Below are 21865 nucleotides of genomic sequence, written 5' to 3'. Positions count from 1 at the left end.
CCAACACAAATTGAGAGGAGCTGACATGGGAAGGGGTATAAACAAGGAGTGCATGAATAGAAAGTACAGAGATTAAGAGCGTTGCCACTCAAGTCAAAAAGATATTTATTCCAGTGTCATCTGATCCTACCTGTATGAACTTGAATCAATAAATTCCATAAGACCTAGTTTCCTCATCTTTAAAATATGACTGTTTAAAGGGTTAATATGAGTTTCTTTAATATTTCCATTCCATTCAGTTCAGTTCAGTCACTCAGTCATGTCTGACTCTTTGTGACCCCACGAATCGCAGCATGCCAGGCCTCCCTGCCCATCACCAACTCCCAGGCTTCACTCAGACTCTCGTCCATCGAGTCAGTGATGCCATCCAGCCGTCTCATCCTCGGTCGTCCCCTTCTCCTCCTGCCCCCAATCCCTCCCAGCATCAGAGTCGTTTCCAATGAGTCAACTCTTCTCATGAGGTGGCCTAAGTACTTGAGTTTCAGCTTTAGCATCATTCCTTCTAAAGAAATCCCAGGGCTGATCTCCTTCAGAATATTTCCATTACTATTACATTTCCACTTACTATTGTGTTCATTTTTGTTAAGTATCTGACAATCTCTCACTCTTCAAATGGGGTTGACAGTTTCATTTCCAATCATAAGTAATAGCTCTTTCACTAGTTTCCTTAAAATGATATCAAAGAAAAACAGGTTTTATAAGAAACTAAGAGGTTTGCATCAAAAGACATTGTATTAAAACAAACTCAAAGTAAATGTAATTTTAATATTTTAATTTATTTTCCCTGTTTCCTTTATTTTGTATGAAAGAACATTTACTTGGTTCTAGTGACACTATATTAATGAGCGATCTTCAGACAGTATAGATTTTAAGGATCATTTCAAGTATAGCTTTCTCTACTAAAATTTTCAACACCCTGGAGATTAACACACTGATGTCAATCTCTTCTCAGTATCTGAATCAATGAACAAAACTGTCTTCTTTTGTCAGACTGATAATTTAATGTGGAGTATTTAATTCCTTAAAAATACAACACTAGTGTATATTTCCTAAGCTTATTTATATTCAAAACAATAATCAGAGAATAAAAATTTATGCTCTAAGAACTCATCAATAGCTGTAGGCAAGTGAAACATATACATAAGCATTACTGTTTAAACATACTTTAAGACAGAAAAGCTGTGTGTTAAAAAAAAATTAAATGAAAACTAAAATTAAAGTTATCCTCTACTATGATAATAAAATAGTGATTGTAATTATTGCTATGAAACAATATTGAAGTGATTTATAAGATCTTGTTTAAATAAGTAGTTCTCCAGACTAATTTTATATTAGAATCATTTAGGAAACTTTTCCAATAAGGCACTGCATAAACCTCACCCAAGACTAATTAAATATGTCAGTGGAGCCTATTATCAATATCCTTAGTTATCTTTCCAGATGTTATAGTGTGCATAGATATTCCATCCACTGATCTTGTTAAATTAATTAAACAGAAAACCATCAGACTAAGGTGATCCTAATACCTTACCCGCCTATGTAAGCAAACCCAAACCTAAGACTGTAAATACCTCAAGGTTAAACAATGGAAGAACAATTGGATCATACACAGCATATTTATTAGGCAAACACTTAGGCTATAGCCAAATCAAATCATGTCTTGCTTTAATTCCATGTTTTCTCTATAAAAGTCTTTCCCCTAAGTTCCTTAGGTTGAGTATTTTTAACCACTCTGATTTTTTGTGCTGCTTGATCCCAATCATTGTTTTCCTCAAACTCTTAAATTTATAATATGCCTCAATTTATCTTTTTTAAAGATCTAAACTGCTGGTCCCCACGAAACAAAGGCTTTCTTATAAACTTTTTGCATCATGGGAACTTTTGGAAATTGGATGTTAACACTGTTCCTTCAGCCCCTTAAAAAGTGAACCAAAACAAATTTCCATCTACCCACAAGTCAAGCATATAACCAACACATACCTAGACACATTCTCATTCTTACATGCACAAACAGGTGGTTTTGATAATTTAAAGGCATAACCATATTTCCTGAATCCCATGTTAAGAAACAAACCTCTAAGAACATTTCAGTGCACTCAAGGGGAAGAGAAGCTATTGCCTTTTCAATGGATCTAATAGCAATTCAGTTCAGTCACTTAGTCATATCTGACTCTTTGGGATGCCATGGAATGCAGCACATCAGCCTTCCCTGTCTATCACCAAATCCTGGAGCTTGCTCAAACTCATGCCCATCAAGTTGGTGATGTCATCCAACCATCTCATCCTCTGTCATCCCCTTCTCCTCCCGCCTTCAATTTTATCCAGCATTAGGGTCTTTTCCAAGAAGTCAGTTCTTCACATCAGGTGGCCAAAGTATTGGAGTTTCAGCTTCAGCATCAGTCCTTCCAATGAACACCTAGGACTGAGCTCCTTTAGGATGGACTGGTTGGATCTCCTTGCAGTCCAAAGGACTCTCAAGAGTCTTCTATAACACCACAGTTTAAAAGCATCAATTCTTTGGCTCTCACCTTTCTTTATAGTCCGATTCTCACATCCATACATGCCTATTAGAAAAAAACATAGCTTTGACTAGATGGACCTTTGTTGGCAAGGTGATATCTCTGCTTAATTATATGCTGTCTGCAGGTTGGTCATAACTTTTCTTCCAAGGGGCAAGCATCTTTTAATTTCATGGCTGCACCATCTGCAGTAATTTTGGAGCCCCCCCAAAATAAATTCTCTCACTCTTTCCATTGTTTCCCCTTCTATTTGCCATGAAGTAATGAAACTAGATGCCATGATCTTGGTTTTTTCAATGTTGAGTTTTAAGCCAGCTTTTTCACTCTCTTCTTTCACATTCATCAAGAAGCTCTTTATTCCTCTTTATTTTTTTTTCTGCCATAAGGGTGGTGTCGTCTGCATATCAGAGGTTATTGTTATTTCTCCCAGCAATCTTCATTCCAGCTTGTGTGTCATCCAGCCCAGCATTTCACACAATGAACTCTGCATATAAGTTTAATAAGCAGGGTGACAATATTCCTTTCCCAATTTGTACTGTCCGATTTTGGAAATCAATGGTTCTAACTGTTGATTCTTGACCTGTATACGGGTTTCTCAGGAGGCAGGCAAGGTGGTCTGGTATTCCCATCTCTTCAAGAATTTTCCACAGTTTATTGTGATCCACATAGTCAAAGGCTTTGGCACAGTCAATAAAGCAGAAGTAGATGTTTTTCTGGAACTTTCTTGCTTTTTCAATGATCCAGTGGATGCTGGCAATTTAATCTCTGGTTCCTATGCCTTTTCTAAATACAGCTTGAACATCTGGAAGTTCACAGTTCACATACTGTTGTAGCCTGCCTTGGAGAATTTTGAGCATTACTTTGCTAGCATGTGAGATGAGGACAATTGTGTGGTAGTTTGAACATTCTTTGGCATTGCCCTTCTTTGGGATTGGAATGAAAACTGACCTTCTCCAGTCCCCTGGCCACTGCTGAGTTTTCCAAATTTGCTGGCATATTGAGTGCAGCACTTTCACAGCATCATACCTTAGGATTTAAAGTAGCTCACCTAGAATTCCATCACCTCCACTAGCTTGGTTCACAGTGATGCTTCCTAAGGCCCACTGGACTTCACATTCCAGGATGTCTGGCTCTAGCTGTGTGATCACACCATTGTGGTTATCTGGCTCGTGGAGATCCTTTTTTATAGTTCTTCTGTATATTCTTGCCACCTCTTCTTAATATCTTCTGCTTCTGTTAGGTCTGTATCATCTGTCCTTTATTGAGCCTATCTTTGCATGAAATGTTCCCTTGGTATCTCTCATTTTCTTGAGGAGATCTCTGCTGCTGCTGCTGTTACTTCAGTCATGTCTGACTCTGTGCAACCCCATATGCAGCAGCCCACCAGGCTCCGCTGTCCCTGGGATTCTCTAGGCAAGAACAGAGGAGTGGGTTGCCATTTCCTTCTCCAATGCATGAAAGTGAAAAGTGAAAGTAAAGTCACTCAGTCATGTCCAACTCTTCATAACCCAATGGACTGAAGCCTACCAGGCTCTTCCGTCCATGGGCTTTTCCATGCAAGAGTACTGGAAAGGGTTGCCACTGCCTTCTCCATCTTCCCCATTCTATTGTTTTCCTCTATTGCTTTGTGGATGTGACTGGTGATAGAAGCAAGTTCCAATGCTATAAGAGCAATTATGCATAGGAACCTAGAATGTCAGGTCCATGAATCAAGGCAAACTGAAAGTGGTCAAACAGGAGATGGCAAGAGTGAACGTCAACATTCTAGGAATCAGTGAACTAAAATGGACTGGAATGGGTGAATTTAACTCAGATGACCATTATATCTACTACTGTGAGCAGGAATCCCTTAGAAGAAATGGAGTAGCCATCATGGTCAACAAAAGAGTCCAAATGCAGTACTTGGATACAGTTTCAAAAATGACAGAATGATCTCTGTTCGTTTCCAAAGCAGACCATTTAATATCACGGTAATCCAAGCTTATGCCCTAACTAGTAACGCTGAAGAAGCTGAAGTTGAACTGTTCTGTGAAGCCCTAAAAGACCTTGTAGAACTAACACCTAAAAAAGATGTCCTTTACATTACAGGGGACTGGAATACAAAAGTAGGAAGTCAAGAAACACCTGGAGTAACAGGCAAATTTGGCTTTGGAGTACGGAATGAAGCAGGGCAAAGGCTAATAGAGTTTTGCCAAGAGAACACACTGGTCATAGCAAATATGCTCTTCCAAGAACACAAGAGAAGACTCTACACATGGACACCACCAGATGGTCCACACCAAAATCAGATTGATTATATTCTTTCCAGCCAAAGATGGAGAAGCTCTATACAGTCAACAAAAACAAGACCAGGAGCTGACTGTGGCTCAGATCATGAACTTTTTATTGCCAAATTCAGACTTAAATTGAAGAAAGTAGGGAAAACCAATAGACCATTCAGGTATGACCTAAATCAAATCCCTTATGATTATACAGTGGAAGTGAGAAATAGATTTAAGGGCCTAGATCTGATAGACAGAGTGACTGATGAACTATGGATGGAGGTTCATGACATTGTACAGGAAACAGGGATCAAGACCATCTCCATAGAAAAGAAATGCAAACAAGCAAAATGGCTGTCTGAGGAGGCCTTACAAATAGCTGTGAAAAGAAGAGATGCAAAAAGCAAAGGAGAAAAGGAAAGATATAAGCATCCTGAAAGATGATGCTGTGAAAATGCTGTACTCAATATGCCAGCAAATTTGGAAAACTCAGCAGTGGCCACAGGATTGGAAAAGGTCAGTTCTCATTCCAATCCCAAAGAAGGGCAATGCCAAAGAATGCTCAAACTACCACACAATTGCACTCATCTAACACGCTAGTAAAGTAATGCTAAAAATTCTCCAAGCCAGGCTTCAGCAGTACGTGAACCATGAACTTCCAGATGTTCAAGATGGTTTTGGAAAAGGCAGAGGAACCAGAGATCAAATTGCCAACATCCACTGGATCATAGAAAAAGCAAGAGAGTTCCAGAAAAACATATATTTCTGCTTTATTGACTATGGTAAAGCCTTTGACTGTGTGGACCTGACCTGCCTCTTGAAAAACCTGTATGCAGGTCAGGAAGCAACAGTTAGAACTGGATATGGAACAACAGATTGGTTCCCAATAGGAAAAGGAGTACATCAAGGCTGTATATTGTCACCCTGCTTATTTAACTTATATGCAGACTACATCATGAAAAATGCTGGGCTGGAAGAAACACAAGCTAGAATTAAGATTACCAGGAGAAATATCAATAACCTCAGATATGCAGATGACACCACCCTTATGGCAGAAAGTGAAGAGGAACTAAAAAGCTTCTTGATGAAAGTGAAAGAGGAGAATGAAAAAGTTGGCTGAAAGCTCAACGTTAAAAAAATGAAGATCATGGCATCTGGTCCCATAACTTCATGGGAAATAGATGGGGAAACAGTGGAAACAGTGTCAGACTTTATTTTTTAGGGGACTCCAAAATTGCTGCAGATGGTGATGCAGCCATGAAATTAAAAGACGCTTATTCCTTGGAAGAAAAGTTATGACCAACCTAGATAGTATATTCAAAAGCAGAGATATTACTTTGCCAACAAAGGTCTGTCTAGTCAAGGCTATGGTTTTTCCAGTGGTCATGTATGGATGTGAGAGTTGGACTGTAAAGAAAGCTGAGTGCTGAAGAATTGATGCTTTAGAACTGTGGTGTTGGAGAAGACTCTTGAGAGTCCCTTGGACTGCAAGGAGATCCATCCAGTCCATCCTAAAGGAGATCAGTCCTGGGTGTTCATTGGAAGGACTGATGTTGAAGCTGAAACTCCAAATCTTTGGCCACCTCATGTGAAGCGTTGACTCATTGGAAAAGACCCTGAAGGGATTGGGTTCAGGAGGAAAAGCGGATGACAGAGGATGAGATGGCTGGATGGCATCACTGACTCGATGGACATGAGTTTGAATGAACTCTGGGGGTTTGTGATGGACAGGGAGGCCTGGTGTGCTGTGATTCATGGGGTTGCAAAGTGTCAGACACGACTGAGCATTTGAACTGAACTGAACTGATTGCCTTACACTTTTCACTGAGGAAGGTTTTCTATCTCTCCTTGCAATTCTTTGGAATTTTGCATTCAAATGGATATATCTTTTCTTTCCTCCTTTGCCTTTTCTTTTCTTCTTTTCTCAGCTATGTAAGACCTGTTCAGACCACCAATTTGCCTTTTTGCATTTCTTTTTCTTGGGGACGTTCTTGATCACTATCTCCTGTACAATGCCACAAACCTCCTTCCATAGTTCTTTAGGCACTCTGCTTATCAGATCTAATCCCTTGAACCTATTTGTCACTTTCACTGTATAATCATAAGGGATTCGATTTAGGTCACACCTGAATGATCTAGTGGTTTTCCCTACTTTCTTCAATGTAAGTCTGAATTTGGCAATAAGGAATTCATGATCTGAGCCACAGTCAGCTCTTGGTCTCGTTTTCTCTGACCTATAGCTCTTCTCAATCTTTGGCTGCAAAGAATATAATCAATATGGGCCTACCTTTGGCTCAGCTGGTAAAGTATCTGCCTGCAATGCCGGAGACCTAGGTTCAATCCCTGGGTTGGGAAGATCCCCTGGAGAAGGAAGAGACTGCCTACTCCAGTATTTTGGCCTGGAGAATTCCACGAACTGTAAGTTCGTGGGGTCACAAAGAGTCAGACACGACTGAGTGACTGACTATTTGCTTCACTGTTTAAAAATCTCTAGTATTAACAGCATTCCTTTATAACTGCAAAAAAAATCCATTTCACCTACAGAAGATTTCAAGTCAAATGGAAATTAATGTGTGTGTGCGTTTTGTGTGACTGTTGAGTAATTAATTTACTTCTGCCTTTCCTTACCTCAGTTTTCTTGTCTGATAAATGAATAAATTGATAGAACATAGGTTAATATTTTAATATAACACATCACCCTGGCTTTTTAAACAATCAGTGAATATTAACTTCAACTATTATTATTGCTGTTTTATTATATTCTATTAAAGTTAGGTTCATACCTTTGTAATCTTGAAATTTTTCTTTTAGTATTTTCATTTCCAGAAAAAAGTCACAAATTGGAAAAAAAATCATAAATAAAACAATGTTGATTATAGCCATTGCTGTCTCATGTTTGAGTGAAGAAGTTTTGAATGCAGAGACAATATTGGGGCATTACTTTTGTTTCATTTTAAGAATCTGCCTCCTTTAAGTTATATACACTAAGATGGTGATTAAAGTACAAAGTATAGCATTGTATTTTTCCCTTTGCCTGTTAGACCAGATTATTTCTATAAAACAAAAAAAAAATTTTGGTTGTTAATTAAAAATCATTTTTCATTCATATTTTGCCTACTAAATATTAGCATTGTTTCCAGATCATTTAATCAACTGTGATCAATCTGAATTTGAATATCAATATTTTAGCCCTTCTTCCATGCAGTCGTTGAAACGTTACAGACGTTTTTCTTACTTTCTGTTTTGTGCCCTTTTTATTGAATTATAATTAGTATACAATTTTATATTAGTTTCAGGTATTCAACATAGTAATTCAATATTTTTATACATTATGAAATTATCTGTACAATAAGTCCAGCTACCATCTGTCACCATACAAAGTTATATTATTACCTACATTCCCTATGCCATGTATTATATCTCCATGACTTACATTATAGCTCAAAGTTTGGGCCTTTTAATCCCAGCTTAGTTTGTCAGTCCTCCAGAAATGGTGCAGCTACTGTGGAAAACAGTATGGAGTTTCATGAAAAAATTAAAAATAAATTTTCCAACTCTGTAGCCTGCCAGGCTCCTCTGTCCATGGGATTTTCCAAGGAAGAATATTGAAGTGGTTTGCTTTGCCTTCCTGCAGGTAGAGATCTTCCGACCCAGGGATCAAACCTGCATCTCAGGTCTCTTGCATTGCCAGATGGGTTCTTTTGATCTACCAATTCCACTTCTGGATATTTACTTGAAGAAAATGAAAATGCTTAATTCAAACAAACATATGGTTACCAAAAGGGAAAGTGGAATGGAGTGATACATTGGGTGTTTGGGATTAACACATGTTGCTGTATATAAAATAGATAACCAGAAAGAACTTACTGTCTAACACAGGGAACTAAACTCAATATTTTATAATAACCTATAGGGGAAAATAATCTGAAAAAGAATGGATTTATAGACTGTATATATATTGCTGAATCACTATGCTGTAAACCTGAAACTTCTACAACATTGTAAATAAACTATATTTCAATTTAAAAAAAGCACCAATAGAAATTAAAGAAAAAAAATAAAAGCTATATGTATTCCTATGTTCTTTCCAACACTATTTACAAGAGCCAAGGTATGGAAGCAACTTAAGCATTCATGGATGGACGAGTGGACATAGAAGATGTAGTATCTTTTAATACCTTAACCTAGATTTTCGGTTCTTTTTCTTTCCCTTCTTCAAACCTCCAAAGGCTACATAAAACTTTTTAAATTAATTTAATACTTCTAAGATGTGAAAAACACCTTGAAACTGAAACTGACAAAGTGAATCACATTCTTCTCCCAATTAAGATCCACAGAGGCAGAGACACTCACACATATGATATATATACACAAACACAGCTGGGCTGATTTACCTACACTCTAACTTCACTTTTCAAATTCTCTTAGTCCCAAACGTGCACGACCTTGGTGTTCTGTGAATATCAAAAAGTACTTCTGTTACACATTCTCTTGCTAAAGAATTTCAATTCACAACACAAATTTTTATTTAATTCCAATTTAAGAAATGAAGATGATTTCACTGAAGAAGGAAACAATGACTTAATATAACCCAAAGTTCACGTCTAGAAAACAAACAACTACTCTATGTCAAGCCATATATTATTTGCATTATTGTTCATCCTCACAACCACTATATGAAGCAGATATAATTGACTTCACTTTTACAGGAGAGTGACCTGTATTTTAAAGCTGTTAAGTGCTTTGCTCTAAGCCATATAACAGTCAAGTAACAGAGATAGAATTTGATTTCTCTTCTGCCAAGATTCTATATTCTGGTGTTTAACTATGACATACATTCCATTTTAGTTAAGAGAATCAAAAAGTTAGCAATTTTTGTATTTAACAAGTTAAAACTGAAAATAGCAGCACTTGAGTAAATCATGGCACTGCAAAGAAAACTAGCATAAGAGACTTAAAATCACTTTTTTACTGTAAACTAATTATAAGTGTGAGATAGTAATAAAAATACTAAATGAGAAATGCTGTTGTACTTAATTCCTATAAATGATTCTATAACTTCTCATGTCTGTTCTCTGCATTTAGATGAAGCTTGAAATTATCACTTAATTCTATATCCTATAGATGAAACTCACATTGTAATAGAATCTTTAAAAATATCTAAAATGATGAGCAGAAAAACACTCTACTATCATGAAAGTTCTAGGTAGACTTTAAAAAGACTCATGAGAAATAATCTGGCAAAATAAAAGTTATAGAAGAAAATTATGATTTAACATAAATTATGTACAAGGCAAAAATAAATAGGAAATATATATTATAAACTCTCATGTACTGGGATATTTTTTAGTCTCAGTTGAAAATTATGTCTAAAAATATAAATAATATCTCTAAATAATAAATTAACAAAATGATCAAATCAAAGCTGATCATTTTGGTCTAAGTCATCCGATTTGAGTATTCCCATGAAGCAAATTAATGATATTCACTGGAATTTAGACAGTATTCTTATTATTTTAAACATATTCTCATTTGGTTTGCACACCAGTGATTCTATTAACCCACAAAAATTTCATTTTGTGATATTTAATTAAACAGGATTAACACATGTGATTTAGATATATAAAAATATGAATTTTAGATCCTGTTTAAATGGCTTGAGATTAGTACTCTTTCCTTGCCTAAAAATCGGCAATCCAGTAAATAAATCAAGAATTCATATATTTTAGCAACTTTGCCTTTATAGTAGTATTAGATAGTTTTTGAATTATGTTCCTTGCTCTTTTCCCCTTTCTTACAAGATGTTTTCATTGCCAACTACTACCAACTACTTTTACAATAGCCTATTAAGATTAGCTTGGCTATGCTATTAGTACAAACATTAATTTGATGTGTTCTTTGCAGACTAGGCAAGGAATTGGTGTATTAAAAGACTATACTTAAACAATATTTATACATATATATATACATGTATACATAGATATGTATATGTCTCCTTTTAATACTTATGGAGAAATACTACAGCTCCCACTCCTACTAGTGTATTGATTTTTGTGTATCCAAAAAAAAAAAAACAAACATGTGTGACCTACCTGCAAAAATGCAGCCCACTTTGGTTCAGATTACTTTCCTGCATGACTCATGTCCTATGGATTTGGAAGGGAATGACTACAGAGAGATAAAGAGTATTGGAAATGTGCCAATTGACTATTCTCTGTGTAGTCTTAGGGGAAATGGATGGTAACAGCAGGCTGTAGAGGACATTATTTGTCTTAAACTTTATTGTATTGGCTGGTGATTAGAGCTCTGGTGTCAGACTTTCTGGGTTGTGAATACCAACTGTATTGTTTCTTAGGTATGTGACTTCAGGAAAATGAATTTCCATCTCTGTGATTCAGTTTCTGCACTGGAAGAATTTACACTTACATTATAAATTTGTTGTGAGGGTTTAATTATATAATAGAGGAGTTAGCATAGTCTCTTGTTCATGTTATCTGCATAAATGTGTTCATATTTTAAAAGTTATTTTGATGTGTTTCAGAAGGGTAAAGCAGAGCCTACTTTTAATAATTCTTATATGAGAAACCATTTGTAGTCAGAGCCCTATTTCTAGTCTAGAAAAATACCACCTCCTCCACTAACATTTAAATGTGAGCGAAGACTTCTCTTTCCTCTATTGTTTACTGCTATATCCTCAGGGCTTAGATTAATGCCTGGACCATGCATAGTATGCTGTCGGTAAATGTTTGTTGCAGAATGAATCATTGATCAACTTTCAGTTTCTTCATGTAGAGGAAAAAAACCCTCCATAACATTCTGTAATAGACAAAATGTTTCATTTTGACATGCAGCATGAATACACCCTAATCCGCACTAGCATTCAATCTAATCTTTACTTTTCCTTTAACCTGTTTCCTCCTGCTTCCAGCTCTCTAATGGATACACTGGGTTTAGGGAAAATTCTAAAAGTCCTTTTGATATCCCATTTGGGATTTCCCAGTATGGGCAATCCCTTTAAAGAAAAACAATCTCTCTCTATTCAACTCTATCAAGATTCCTATTCTTAAATAATATAAAAATAATAAAAATGGTTGATATTTAATGGTGTTTAATGTTTATATGGCTCTAGGATAATCTCATGGATGGAGGAGCCTGGTAGGCTGCAGTCCATGGGGTCGTGAAGAGTCAGACACGACTGAGCGACTTCACTTTCACTTTTCACTTTCACGCATTGGAGAAGGAAATGGCAACCCACTCCAGTGTTCTTGCCTGGAGAATCCCAGGAATGGGGGAGCCTGGTGGGCTGCCCTGCGGAGTCGCACAGAGTCGGACACAACTGAAGCAACTCAGCAGCAGCAGGATAACTTTTGTGTAATCTTGTTTAATCTTCTCAACAACTCTCAACTCTGATTGTAGAATCATTTTACAGATGACAAAACTGAGACTTGGAGAAGATAATTATTCACAATATAGTCATAAACTATAAAGGGTAAAACAGATTTTTTTCTACTAGTCTTAATGTTAATATCAATGCTCTTAAGAATCAAATAATCTTCTTTTACTTAAGTAGTTAGTGTTCAGTACTAAAACTATCAGGAGGTCTGAAGTCTTCCACACACTAAGGTGTTAAAGATTGACAATATGCTATCAGTTAAAAGATGACAACATACTATTAGTCAGACACGACTGAGTGACAGGGCTATATTAGTTAAAAGGTTATCCTTGATGAACATGTTTCCACTTTGAACAAAAATATACTGAATTGGATGAAATTCTAATGGTGAATTACAAATGCTTAACAAGTAAATAAAATTTGGGAGCTAGAGAATTTTCCAGAGTTAGCATCCTTAATATAATTTTGTTCTGAGTTTCATTTACAAATTAATTCATATAATGTCCCTTTTAACCCTAAGTACATATTCTTCTCTAATTAATTAATTCCATTATTCAATTCATAAAGGATTTCAGAATGTCTACTATGTGCCAGACATTGTTTTACATTGAAGGTTTATAACTTTAGAAAATGCACAACTTATTGCAGGACAAAGACATTTAGATACATAACTACAGCACAATAAGATAAAAATTATAAGAAAGGCATTTAATAAAGAAGTGGAAGTGAATGATACACACACCTATTTGGGTAAAGACACTAAGAAAAACAAAACCTTAACTGGAGCAATTACATTTATGGGAGAGAGAATACAGCATGCTGAAAAGAAATTCACCAGCTGGAATAGTTTATGTAGGGAATTCTATGCAGAACAAATAACATATGCAAACGCATGTAGGCTTGAAAGAAAGCAACTTGTTGGGAGAATTAAGATTAATTGACTATGAACAGATGTTATCTGGTGACTTTAGTGACAATACTATTGGCTCTTCCTCTTCTGGATTACACATCAGACTGTCCTACCCTTCCCAACTCATAGGTTTCTATGAGTTATTGCATTTATTCCAGAGCTTTAATTAGTAGTTATCTGAATGCTGGTGGCAGATTTTTAGGGGTTTCCATCATATTTTTATTCAGATGAGTCAGCTTAATTTAAAGGAGATAATATGAAGATACAGAATAAAATCAGGAAGTATGAAAAAAAATAAATCGAAAGGTGGAAGAAATTTAAAATTGTCAGTAGGAAATCAAGTTTAGCTCAACACTGTTACAAATGGTTACATATATACATGGATATACAGATAGATATAGATGTGTGTATATATAGAAATCGGTATACGAATATATATTTCTTTGCTCTGTCAGGTAAGAGAGCCTAAAAGAAATAACACCCTGATAAGAGTGTACACACCTAGGGCCCATATCGTCATTTTGAATGATGTTGTTCTGTTGTGTGTGCTCAGTCATGTCTGACTCTTTGTGATCTCATGGACTGTAGTCCACCAGGATCCTCTGTTCATGGAATTATCTAGGCAAGAATAGTGAAGTGGGTTGTTGTATCTACTTGAGGGGATCTTCTTGACCCAAGGAAAGGACTTTTGTCTCTCACAAGACTTCACTGACAGGCAGATACTTGGCCACTGTGTCACCACTTTGAATATTTTACAATATTTTGAGAGGGAATTCGTAGAAAGTACAGATTTCACTAATTTATGAAAGTCAAAGCACTGCCTAGAAAATCATGGATTACCATAGTCAGGAAAGTGAGATTCTTTCCTCACACAGAAAGCATACTGTGCTTCTCCTTGCATTAAGTGCTCAGAGACAGCTTTCTTTGCAGGTTCCAACAGCACTAGGGTATTGACACATCAAAATCATTTCCATACAATGAGATTGAATGTGGCACTGATCAATGTGTCTTCAGCAGAAACCAGACAGAAAATACAGAAATAGAAGTTTTGATGTCCTGAATTCCACTGTATAAGCCGAGACAGATATGGAAAACTGTGGGAAATTTCCACGTATTGGAGACAAGTAGAAAATTAATAAATTCATGCTGATGTTCTACAATTGTAAAGGAAGTTTAGTTCAGTTCAGTTGCTCAGTCGTGTCTGATTCTTTGCAACCCCATGAATCGCAGCACGCTAGGCCTCCCTGTCCATCACCAACTCCTGGACTTCACCCAAACTCATGTCCATCGAGTCGGTGATGCCATCCAGCCATCTCTTCCTCTGTCATCCCCTTCTCCTCCTGCCCCCAATCCCTCCCAGCATCTGAGTCTTTTCCAATGAGTCAACTTTTTGCATGAGGTGACCAAAGTATTGGAGTTTCACCTTTAGCATCATTCCTTCCAAAGAACACCCAGGACCAATCTCCTTTAGAATGGACTGATTGGATCTCCTTGCAGTCCAAGGGACTCTCAAGAGTCTTCTCCAATACCAGAGTTCAAAAGCATCAATTCTTCGGCACTCAGCTTTCTTTATAGTTCAACTCTCTCTTCCATGCATGACCACTGGAAAAACCGTAGCCTTGACTAGACGGACCTTAGTTGGCAAAGTAATGTCTCTGCTTTTGAATATGCTATCCAGGTTGGTCATAACTTTCCTTCCAAGGAGTAAGTGTCTTTTAAATTTCATGGCTGAAGTCACCATCTGCAGTGATTTTGGAGTCCCTTAAAAAATAAAGTCTGACACTGTTTCCACTGTTTCCCCATCTATTTTCATGAAGTGATGGGACTGGATGCCATGATGTTAGTTTTCTGAATGTTGAGCTTTAAGCCAACTTTTTCACTCTCCTCTTTCACCTTCTTCAAGAGGCTTTTTAGTTCCTCTTCACTTTCTGCCATAAGGGTGGTGTCATCTGCATATCTGAGGTTATTGATATTTCTCCCGGCAATCTTGATTCCAGCTTGTGTTTCTTCCATTCCAGTGTTTCTCATGATGTACTCTGTATAGAAGTTAAATAAGCAGGGTGACAATATACAGCCTTGACAGACTCCTTTTCCTATTCGGAACCAGTCTGTTGTTCCATGTCCAGTTCTAACTGTTGCTTCCTGACCTGCTTACAGATTTCTCAAGAGGCAGGTCAGGTGGTCTGGTATTCCCTCCTCTCTCAGAATTTTCCACAGTTTATTGTGATCCACATAGTCAAAGGCTTTGGCATAGTCAATAAAGCAGAAATAGATGTTTTTCTGGAACTCTCTTGCTTTTTTCCATGATCCAGTGGATGTTGGCAATTTGATCTCTGGTTCCTCTGCCTTTTCTAAAACCAGCTTGAACATCAGGAAGTTCACAGTTCGCATATTGCTGAAGCCTGGCTTGGAGAATTTTGAGCATTACTTTACTAGCATGTGAGATGAGTGCAACTGTGCAGTAGTTTGAGCATTCTTTAAGTTAGGCTTAGGGAAATAATATTTACTATTGTCATGCTTGAACAATGGAAGTTGAGAAACAGAAAACAGGAGATTTCCAAGTAATTAATCATTAAAATTTATATTTCATAAAATTTGAAATGAGGAAGTCCAATAGCTGATAAATTGGAGCTACTCTTAAAGAAAGTTAATATGCTCTGTGATCTTTAGCTCTCAATTGTTGGTCTGAGAAGATCCAAGAATATTTCTCAATGGAATATAAGGGTATTCCAGAACCCAAATTAAAAAAAATATTCCCAATTGAATGATAGGTAAGTTTCCTCCTTCTTATAAATATTTATTTGTTTAAGCCAGGGAGAAAGTTTAATATAGCAACATTGATTCTAACTCTAGAGATGATGAGAAAATGAGAAAAAAAAATTCTTTAGAGTACCTGAATTTATAGCTTGCCTAGAAGGTAACACTTCTTTTCCATCTTAAAACTAATAAAGTAATAATAATATTCTGATCCTTGTGCTCCCTTGCCAAATCTCTCCATACCAAGTTTCACAAGTTAACTCTTTACCCATCAACCACATACAAAACAAAACAAAACTTGCCTGTCTGAAATCCTTGACTGCCTGACCAAGATGGAAAAATAATTATACTAAAAAAAATAAAAATAAAAAAGAGGAAAATTCTGCCATTTCTACTATAGGCAGTCTATTTCATTTATTTATTTTTTATTTTTTATTTCTAATAGTGCCAGGGAAAAAGGCATTAATGTTATTCAGTCTAAGAGTATGAAATTAAAAAGAAAATGTTGGGAGGGAATGAATATTTTGCAACTGAATTGCAAGCAGTCCAGGGAAAGGAGAGATATGATATTAAAATCTCCCGGAACACTTCAAATGTAAGCCCCAATGAAGTGACAAAAAAAAAAAAACAAACTACGTTTGTCATTTACATCAGTGAAGAAGATGCTAAAATCAAATGATTTATCTCTTAGTATTTAGTAAAATAATTTAATAAGTTTCAAAACTCTTGCCTGGAAAATCCCATGGACAGAGGGGCCTGGAAGGCTGCAGTCCATGGGGTCACTGAGGGTCGGACATGACTGAGCGATTTCACTTTCACTTTTCACTTTCATGCATTGGAGAAGGAAATGGCAACCCACTCCAGTGTTCTTGCCTGGAGAATCCCAGAGACGGGGGAGCCTGGTGGGCTGCCGTCTATGGGGTCGCACAGAGTCAGACATGACTGAAGTGACTTAGCAGCAGCAGCAGCAGCAGAGTCCTTCCAAGTGTGTGACATTCTCTATACCTGTACATGTAAGAAGAAACATTTTAGGAAGCAAATTAATATGTTAGTCTTTAAAACATCTACATCTGGCATCATTCTAGTTTGAGATTACTAAGTAACAAAATTAATATTTCCACGGTTCAATCGGTGACAGGATATCATAGGGAGAGGTGGTCGGACAGTTCCAATCATAGGGATATAGCACCATTTGTGGAAGTTTCTTTATGAAATATTTTCTCTAGCTTTACTTCTAATATATGCATATTTTGCAAGCTGAAGAAATATTGAAAAGTGAATAGTTCAGTGCATCGCCTCAGCAATTCTTACAGAGAATTTACTATGCATCTTGCTTATGTAAAATTTACCTTTTTAAAAGTTTAAAGAAGCAAGGTCTCTGGCTTTTATGAATCAACTGTTCCAAATTCATACTCATGTTCACTTAGAGAGCACCCTCGTAAATCCTTGCAAGGTAGAGTGGGTTACATTTTTCTTTGCAAAGTACAAATTTGTTCTAAGTTCAAAAGTTTGCAAAAAGCCTTTAGAAAAAAAAATGATAAAATTTAATCTGAAGAATTGATATGTCATTGATATATATGATATATGTCATAATCCTAACCAGACTTTGGTTTCAAACAGATGGTAATAAAAAGATATTTTTCATTCTTACCTCTGAATTCTTTAGTTTAATAAGATACTTTTCTTAAAGACAATTAGCTAGCTGAGATAATTGCTTCACCTGACATGTATAAAGAATTATTGATTTGTCTAGTCTATAATTTTTAATTGTGCTGCATTTAAAAAATGAGCCATTGTCCAGGTCCTCTACAGAGTCAATGAATGCAAATTATCTTCAGTGTTCTGGCACCTTTTGTCTTACAGTATTTGCTTACCTGCAGGATTTTCTAAGGATCAGGCAACATCTACTGCTTACTTACATAAAGAATGGAGAGAAATTAAATGTCATAAAATCAGTATTTACATGCATTTAACTAAGCTATCTTATATTAATATATACATATGTCACTGAAAAGTAAAATTTTTGTCATGTCCAGTGAAAATTATTTTTAGTATCTTCTTACAATTTTTGAGATATGATCACATTCTTGTTTTTGTTTTGAATACTGAATATTTTCCCTTTAAAAATAACTATCATTACATCAAAAACAAATTTAAAACTTGAAACCATTAAACTTCTAGAAGAAATCATAGGTGGAAAGCTCTTTTACATTGTATTAGCAGTAATTTTTTGGACAAGACACCAAAAATACAGACAGCAAAAGCAAAAATAACTAAGTTAAATTAGAAAGGTTCTACACACAAAGGAAACCACCAACAAAATGAACAGGTAACCTACTGGATGGGAGAAAAAAATCTGCAGATCATGCATCTGATAAGAAGTTAGTATCCAGAATATATAAGGAACTCATTCAACTCAGTAGGTAAAAATCCAACTTTAATATAAGCATAGGACTCAATAAGATACTTTTCCAAAGAAGACAGACAAATACCCAACAGGTACATGAAAAGGTTTTCAACATCACTAGTCATCAGGGAAATGAAATCAAAGTCATAAGACATCACCTCACACTTGTTAGTATGGCTCTTATCAAAATGACAAGAAATAACAAGTCTTGGCAAAGACATGGAAAAAAGGGATACCTTGTGCACTGCTGACAGGAGATTAAATCAGCACAGACACTATGCTAGGTGAGTAGCTACTCATATTATTTCTAAAATATGCAATTTTAATATAGTAAATAAATATATTTGAAGAATATTGATCATAAAGTGAATTTATGTAAATCATTTTCTTTTCTAACATAAAATACAAAAGTTGGGAATTATTTACACATGCCTGTGTTCAGTTATAGAAAATCTGACTGATGATGAATTAAAATATAGAGACTCATTTTATCTCAGTAATCTGATTCTGTTATTTTCCCATGTTTCAGTTGGAACAAGATTCTGAATTGGCATCTATGTAACTCTCTTGACTTTACCTCAGAGTAACAGGGGGCTTTTAAACTTCATTCAAGAAAAAAAAAAATCAATAAATAAAAAGCATGGATATAGGCAGATCTATTTTTTTGACAATAAGTATCTTTTCCAGAAGCCCTGCCCTTCCAGTGGACATGTCCCATCATCCCACAGGCAAAATCAGTATTATACAGTTATCCCTAGGTGAAGGGGAGCCTTACTATTACAATATTTATTTAACCTCTGTAGTGGAGGTTGTCCTGGGGAATGAGCAACATAGGTAGAAATTATTTGGTGAACCCATACTGCTTTGTGATATTGTGCTTCTTAAACCATGTTTCATGGAACACTTGATTTGGGAACAACTGATGTAGCAGAAACAGAGATCTGTACTTTTTCCCTAACTGCACTCTTTTCCTTCTAGTCACATACTCATATGGCATATTCCAGTTGGAATGAATTTTGGATAAGGGGATGTGGGTGTAAGTGATGTATAATATTCTATGACATGGGCTTAAAAATCCTTTTCCCCCTTTTTTCTTTAGGTCTAAGTTTCCATCCAAATCTGTGCTATAAACTCTGTCCATAATAGTTTAACAGCACTAAATCCCAAGGATCCAACCTAGAAATAATTACTTCATTCAATAATTAAATGGTACCATTTCTGTGCTAAAGAATTGCCAAAATTTCTTAAAATGGGATAACACAGAGAACAAGATGAAGCTGGAAACCTGTAAAATATGGTTCAAAGGAGATTTCAAAATGTTACACACTTAGAGTCAGAAAAAGAATACCAAAATAAATTTATAAGCGGATAGAAAAACTGTTTAATATTTTCAAGGTAATAATCAACTGCAGTCTACTGGACACACTTGTATTATATCAGCATTCTACAAGTTATTTTATATTTCTAGGTATAAAATAGCCTAATTAATGACAAACATAGGCAGAGATAACCCAGAAGGTGAATCTGTTCAGGATATTTACTAATTTTCAAGTCTCTTATAATTTTCCACTACATCTTTAAGAAACTCACAGTTTATAATCTAGTCTGTAGTGAAGAATAATTAGTCATAGAATCATGAACAAGGGGTCTTCATTTGTATATGCGAGCAGGGAGAAACTTTTAGGGGAGATGATACCTAACCTAAAATACATGTAAATATATGCAACTAAATTGTATTATTGTCCATTTTACTGACAAGAAAGGTGAGGCACAAAGGAGATAGGTAACCTGCCCTCAGTTACCAAGTGAATAAGTTTATTAAAAGAAGACTTCCATACTTGGTCTAATGAATGCCCAACTCTATCTGCAACTGAATTTAATTTTGGTAAATGACAATATCAGTGTTTTATCTTAGTACTTCAGGGTACAGATGAGTGGTCTAGGTAATTAGACTCAACAGAATGGAACTTTTGGAAGTGTATGATCTTCTCACTTCACTTCCTGTTGCATGAAAGCCAAGTAGTATTAACAGCAAGTGCCTACCAAAAAGGGCAACCCAGGCGGTGCTCAGAGAAGGCAATGGCACCCCACTCCAGTACTCTTGCCTGGAAAACCATAGACGGAGGAGCCTGGAAGGCTGTAGTCCATGTGGTCGCTAAGAGTCGCACACGACTGAGCGACTTCACTTTCACTTTTTACTTTCATGCATTGGAGAAGGAAATGGCAACCCACTTCAGTACTCTTGCCTGAACAATCCCAGGGACGGGGAGGCCTGGTGGGCTGCCGTCTATGGGGTCGCACGGAGTCGGACACGAGCGACTTAGCAGCAGCAGCAAGTGGTGCTAGTGTTAAAGACGTAATGCAGTGGTATATTCAATGCAGAAGATGTAAGAGACGCGGGTTGGATCCCGGGTTGGGAAGATCCCAGAGAGTATGGCAACCACTCCAGCATTCTTGCCTGGTGAATCCCATGGACAGAGGAGCCGGGTGTATTACAATCGGTAGGGTCGGACAGTATCGGATACGACTGAAACAACTTCGCACGTACATACCTTTCAATAAGGCAAGTCCACACATTCATAAATGTGTTTATTTTGTTTTCTGTACTTTAATTTCCCCTGGGCAAATAAATATCACCGAAGTGATCAATTCTGATGACTTCTGCAGAGAATTAGAGGGTCGTTTCATGATTACTGAATATTTATCTTGCCCTTTTTACTTAATTCCAGGAACACTGTCCCTTCTCTACCTCTCTATTCCATTTGAGTCAAGCATTTATTTTCATTGCTAAGTTAGGCATCACCTCTCCTAAAATATGAATTAATATTAATTAAATGAAAATATGTTGTATTTCTTTATCTCTGAATATTTAGTAGTCACAAGAAAAAAAATGTACTTTATATGAGCACTCAATGCTTTATGTGGAGAAGATGGCAGAAGCTGGGAGTTTGTTTTTGTTTTTTTTTTAGGATATATTTTAGATCACATATGAGAAATTATTTAATATTGAAGAGAATATATTGTTCTGGAAGGTTTTTCCTCATGTTCTAGATTGCTGTAAATATATTTCTTATTCAATTTTCTGGTATTCCTTCCCTTTAAAAAATCTATTTAAAAAACAGCAGAGTTGGTGTCAGTTTCTGAGAAACAATCAAAACTGATGTGTTTTTTTTTGTGTACAGTGTTTCTTCCTCTAACTTCTATTGTTGCATAGCTACATCAAAGTAATCAATAAAGTAGCACTGACTTTAATAGTAGCTTGACCTCTCTACAATGAAGTGATGTGCTTGCCAAAGCTTAGTGATTTTTTTTTTTTTTTAACACTTGCCCTAATAAAAATGGCTAATTCACATCAATTCTGACTGGTTTTTCACAAGTGGTAAAAGTTAAAGGATATGTTGAGTCTCTAAATTGAAATAGCATCTGTCTAGCAGATCCTAATATAGACTTACCACATTGCAGTTATAATGTTTTTAAAGACAAATAAAAGACTAAAAAAAAAAAAAAGTAAATGGTTCTAAAAGCAAAAGTGTAGCAAGGGCTTTTTATTAGAGTGTAAGACAAAATTCATGGAATATTAGTATAAAGTAACTAAATTAAGGAGTGAAAAACCCTGGT

Source organism: Capricornis sumatraensis, chromosome 6 (genome assembly GCF_032405125.1).
Source record: "Capricornis sumatraensis isolate serow.1 chromosome 6, serow.2, whole genome shotgun sequence".
In the NCBI taxonomy this organism is placed as follows: Eukaryota; Metazoa; Chordata; class Mammalia; order Artiodactyla; family Bovidae; genus Capricornis; species Capricornis sumatraensis.
Note: the sequence above shows the minus strand (reverse complement) of the source record.